Raw genomic sequence first — 5,000 nt, 5'->3', positions numbered from 1 at the left:
CAAAGTGATAGCGGATATATCCAGAGACTACGAATAACCACGAAAGAAAAAAAAACAACTTTTTTGACTTTTACATGGATTTACAAATAATCATTTTGGGTTTAACCTTCTTCCCCCAATGTATTTATTTTTTTTCCACACCTGGACAAAAGGCCAAGAGAACTGTGGACTGTAGCTAAGAGGACATACACATGCAGGAGACTGCCAACAAATTGACACGGACTTTTAAAAATTGGATATTTGTATTTGTTGTTGTTCTAAACAGCCTGTAAATGTTTTGTAACAAAAGAAAAACATAAACATCCTGAGAAAACAACGAGAGCAAGTGGCTGGAATTTGAAGGGTGTGTCTATGACTTATGAGCATATGTGTGTGTGTTTGCTTGGCGAAGAGAGAAGACGCCTACCGATCACCAGCTGGGGAAGGAAATATATTCACATACACACAGGAGTAGAAAGAATGCAATATGCTAACCTTGCAAAGTCCCCGGTTCCTACAAAGCCTTAGATATATCTTTGCTCTACTCAGCAACACAAACAACGCAGAAACTTCATACCACCAGTAAGAAGTGCTTGTCTTCCTCTGCCCAAGCTACTCCTCCCAAATTAGGTTCATGATCACGTTCCCATGTTGTTGAGTGTGTGTTTGTGTGCCAGTGTGTGTGTGTGATTGTGTGCGCAGGTGTGATTCTGTGTGTGTAGGTGGCCAGGTGTGAGTGTGTGTGTCTCTAAAGCATGAGGTAGTATTTTATGATCAGTCAGACTGGTTCCTTATCTTTAGAAATCACACGCTGCTGCTGCTGCTGCTGTGATGCATTCTGGGTAGCCTCTGCAAGGACGTTTGCTGTTGTCTTCCACGTGCAGCGCCCGGGAGTGTACTGTGCTGCACTAACAGCCTCAGCCCCGCTTCATAGATTATTACAGTTGCACAGAGCAAAAGCTTTAAAATCACACATGCTTAGACATACATTTAGAGTCTTTCTGACACATTTGAAAACACACACACATACACACACAGTCAAATGTATACAGTATGTATGGTATAACAATACATTAACTAGGGCTACTGATAACCCAGTAATGCCTAGACAGTGTCGTGTGATGGGACAGTGGTCCACAGTTGATGCATGTCCCTCCCTTTCCCCCCTCCGCTGTTCTGGGCTCTGCCTGGAGTAAATAATGCTCCTCTCCCCAGTCGCTCGTGTTTGTCTGGGTCACAGATGCTCTGTCATTATTCCCGGCCCTGACATCCCAGCCTTATACAGTGACCGTAGTGTCTGTGGCGCCACTCGCAAGCTCGCTCGCTCGCTTTACTCAACCGGATTTACAAACTCCGGGGAAGAAACCGATGGCTGGCCGCATCATGCAGCTCTGTGCCGCCATAATCTGTTATTGCCTGGGACTGATTAGTCCAGGACTAGCCAGGCAGGGCATCAAACAGACCTGAAGAAGAGAAGGAAAAGACAGGACAGGGAGGAGAGGGAGGGTATGGGTGTGGTAGATGTTGGAGAGAAGAGAATATGAATCAGCTTAAGAAAATATAAACACATTTTGCAGCCAGGAGATATGGTGCGTGTGCGATGTCTGGCCCATATATATATGGCTAGGACTGTAGCGAGATAAGGAATAAGGAATAAGGAATACTGTGTGAGCTTAGTTTCTTATTAACACAGTGGCTAGGGGTGCATCTGTATGCACACTGTTGTATCATCCTCCCACCAGCGTACGTAGTTGATGTGCACCCAAAATTGGAAGGCAACCAATGGGGATCCTGTGCCATTTCATTCTTCACCGGGGGGAAGCAGCGAGCATGTGTAATCAATAGCTGAATGATCAGTAAATGGGATCATTTCGTCCAGTAATTGTGTCTGGCAGTCAGTAAAAATGAATGCAGCTCACAGGGCCCAACTCTTCCGCTGTGTTGAACCCATACACATAGAGTACAGTAAAACACATAAAAATATCCCCACTCTCCCTTTAGTTAAAAAGCCTAATCATAATCCTTCAAGGAGCAATACATTTTCAGTCAAATAAACACACCCATATAGTATAAGGTAGAGATGCCACTGTGATAAGTGTGATGTGTGTGATGCTGAGGGTACTGGGGTGAGGAGAACGCTCCACTGAATGCTGTGTAAAATATAGTGATCCACTGAGCACATATTGTCATGCTTACCTGCATTGAGCGCCCATACGGGAGGGGCGCGTGTAGCTATGCTAACATTCCATGAAACAGTCGAGAGGTTTAGCCAATGGGATCGAGATGGGCTGTAGCCAATGGGATCTAGCCTGGTCTGGCCAATGGGATCTGATCTCATGATGGCAGCTGAGGTGGAAAACACAGAAAGCTGACGTTGGTTTCCTCAAGTCACGTCAAGGTCAATCCGCTGAGGAAGCCCGTTTTTATACAAGGCTCTGTCACACAGGATCTTCTTGGCCAGGCACACCCACAGTAGTCTTCAACAGGAAATCTATTCTCTCCCTGAGACATATTGAATGGCAAGCCCAGTGCATCCATGCGACAGAGCTGGACCTTGACAGCACTAGAAAAAAAAAGAAAAGAAAAGAAAAAGGTGTGAGCATCAGCATTGGCATATCGACCCCGCCCTGAGAAGCAGATTCTCCACAAAGTGACACATATCGTTGTGCCAATGTTCTCCCCTGTCTTTAGGTTGATCCACCATGCTTCGTGGTCTCCTTGCTCTATCAAGCAGATCCCCTCAGTCGTGTTCACCTCCTCCTCCTCCTATACGTGATCCATCCCTCCCTCTCTTCCCTTGTTTACTCCCCATAGATCTCTCCATCTCACTCTCTCTCTCTTTTTCCCTTCTTTTATACAGAGATAGGATTTTTTTTGTTTTAAGCACATTTGATGACCTGCCTTTTCTTGTCACTTTTCCAACCACTACAGAGAAGATGTGAGAGGAGGGTTGTACTTATAGAGAGGGAGGAAGCATTTCAAGATGCAATTTTATTTCTTTTTTTCCTTCTTTTTTTCTTTTTGATGCATTGAGGTGTATTTAATGGTGTTGACAAACCAACAATAATGAAAATGATGCATTCTTGTAGAAATATTTTTAAAAGACCCTTTTGCAATTAAATTATTTAAGAAATGTATCACCTGTGGGTTTCGTGTGAATTTCTTTCCATTGTTATTATTCTGGCCTGGTCTTGATTAGTGGTATTTGCTGCAATCAGATTTAGCAAAAACTTTGTATCATTGCATCAGGACGGGAAAGTATTTGATTGTTTTTTCAACTCCACATTCTAATTCATCTGAAAAATAATGAACGTCTGCAAACAGTATTTGCATATCTCCACTGTTGTTCATACTGCCTGATGATAATCAGCAGCAACTCTCTGGGACTGCAACACAATTATCTGAGGCATCGGTGGGTAGGAACACAGACCTGCTGGGCCGTGACGCACACAAGCATTCTGCCTGTTTTGTCTGGAAACATGGGTGGAGCGGAGGACAGGAGCAGCCAGAGATATGTACTGTATACTAAGCACTGACTTCCATTACAGGTGGGGTCAAACAGAGTATTACAGTACATTGCCATAGCTATTATACGACTGGATCAAACACTTTGTCAGCAAGAGAACATACTATGAGGAATAAGATAGGCTACTTATTTCTCATGCTATTTCGAACTTCAGTTATCCAATAACCACACCCCTTAGCGATTAGCTATTAGTATACAGCACACATCTGTATACTAATGGCCGTATTCGTGATGGTACATTGTTGCTTTTGCAGTGCAGCGCGCTTGCGCATTTTTCCATTGCAATGCATTCTGGTTAGAATGCATTGCCATCGCAAAGTGCGCTGCGCAGCAAAAGCACCAATGCACCATCACAAACGCGGCCAAAGTAATTATAGCACTTCCCCTCTGTACTGTTTCTACCACACAAAAGATACAGGCTGGTAAGTGCAGAAAAGGAGTAGGTCCTGTCTCCCCTAATGCCAATGGGGAAATAGAAATAGAAAAAGCTGAAAAAAATGTTGCACATTTGAGTTTCATGGGGACACCTTTGTGCGGCGAAGTGAAGTACCCATTTACCAGTTGACATGAGTTAGATGAGAGCTCCATATCAAACCATATTTTGCGCTTTCATAAAATCAACAGTGTTAAAGTAGTACAGGAGTGCTCTTGAGCTCGTTAACTTTGGCAAACGGCGACTTGGGGAACACAGAACTTTTCTATGTCAGCTGAATTCCATGTGGGGCCCAATCTCTAAATATTTGAAGGAACTGAGAATATTTAATCAAACTCCAAACCAACCAAGCAATGCAAAATCGAAACCTGGTTGGCAGCCGAGATAATTAGTGTGATGGGTAATGAGGGCTTATATGATGCAATATCTGCAAAATACTGAAGGGGAGGTGCCCTCCCAATCTGTACACTAGAGAATGTCACGCTGATGAAATGGAATCCTACCCAACCCAAAGTTCTCTTCAGTGAACAGAGCCGATTCTGTTGCAACTTGATTATCTATCTGATAATCCATTTGACCAATAATCTGAATGTTGTGTGTGTGGAACATTGTCATCATGATTTTTATATTAAGTTAATAACATTGTATGATACGCTCATATCAGTTTTTTACAGTCTTAGCAGCCGTGCTGTGGGAAGCTGATTGAAAGCTTGAGAAATGTGATTGACGGAAAGGTTTTTGTTCCACTGTAGGTGGGTGGCTCCTGGGAGGCTTTCTGTTCGGAGCTTTTCATACATTTTTATCAGCCTACTGCAGCTGAGTAATTACTAACATCTTAGCACTGACAGCTGCCTCAGTCACGGGAGAGGATTTTAGTCAAAACATTAGAGGTTGTTTGGATTTGCAGTTTTTCAAAGGCTCGGTATAAAAGCAGCATGTATCAATTACGGGTTCTCTTCTTTTACTTATACCTGATAAAATATTTATTTTTATCTGCATTAAAAACACTGCAATGTGCTGATTGAAACAGGCAAACATCAGACACGGAGATCTTTGCAACAC

At 43.1% G+C, this 5,000-nt stretch overlaps 1 protein-coding gene across 6 annotated transcripts in view; it reads left to right on the top strand.

The window, feature by feature from the left end:
• LOC134451479 (ephrin type-B receptor 3-like) overlaps positions 1–3,116 on the top strand; it is a 97,139-nt gene extending 94,023 nt beyond the window's left edge. For all 6 annotated transcript variants that reach the window (XM_063201969.1, XM_063201967.1, XM_063201965.1 and 3 more), the window contains one exon: positions 1–3,116. This exon is cut by the window's left edge and continues 1,846 nt beyond it. The gene's annotated coding sequence lies outside the window, so the exon portion shown is untranslated.
• Positions 3,117–5,000: the final 1,884 nt, after the last annotated feature.

Source organism: Engraulis encrasicolus, chromosome 6 (assembly GCF_034702125.1).
Source record: "Engraulis encrasicolus isolate BLACKSEA-1 chromosome 6, IST_EnEncr_1.0, whole genome shotgun sequence".
Classification (NCBI taxonomy): Eukaryota; Metazoa; Chordata; class Actinopteri; order Clupeiformes; family Engraulidae; genus Engraulis; species Engraulis encrasicolus.
The sequence above is the reverse complement of the archived record's forward strand: the minus strand, read 5'-3'. Positions and strand labels throughout refer to the sequence as shown.